Source organism: Alligator sinensis, unplaced genomic scaffold (genome assembly GCF_000455745.1).
Source record: "Alligator sinensis unplaced genomic scaffold, ASM45574v1 scaffold124_1, whole genome shotgun sequence".
In the NCBI taxonomy this organism is placed as follows: domain Eukaryota; kingdom Metazoa; phylum Chordata; order Crocodylia; family Alligatoridae; genus Alligator; species Alligator sinensis.
The window spans coordinates 1,572,656-1,573,373 of NW_005842020.1; positions in this window are offsets into that span (position 1 = coordinate 1,572,656).

A 718-nucleotide genomic window follows, 5' to 3' on the forward strand; every position below is an offset into this window, starting at 1 on the left:
TCAAACATACACTGTGGCAGAGTGGAAGGATTAGGTTGCTTGAAGTATCTGACACTTTTGTTGACTTCTCTGTAGTCCACAACCAACCGGGCTTCATTAGGCTTTCCAGGTTTCGCAACTCCCCATCCTGATGACAGGTAGGTGCTGGCAGTCACGGTCTTAATACAGCCTCGTCACTCGAGTCACCATAAGAGATCAGTAAGGGACTGTTTTAGAGGGTCCTTAGTTGGGATCGGTCAGTATCGCCAAGTAGAGGTGTTACGAAGCATTGGTCAATGCCAATCCTGTTCTGGGATAATAATAGGTAATGCCTGTAGCACTTCTTTAAGGTCAAGCGCTCTTATCCCCGGGATCCCTAAAAAGTTGATGCCCCCTAGGACAGCCTTTAAGGGATATCAGTGGTCCTCAACCCAAAACTTGAACTTCATTGTGACGGCCATAGCGTTAAGCCCTTGTACCTTGATCGTCTTGGTGGTCTCTTGATGAGGTAACGTTGATGTAATCACATTGGTCTGAGCCCCAGTATCGAGAAGGAAGAATACTCATTGCTGGTCATCCGAATCAGTAGGGTTGTAAACAGTGAGTTCAGTGTATGGTCGAGAATCAGTAGGGTCAGGTCTAAATTGAGGAAGGCCGCCGGCGGAGCCGACGGCCATTACTCGTTTTTTGGTGGGTCCTTGAAATTAAATCCCAATGCTTCGGCCATACTAGTCTGGGG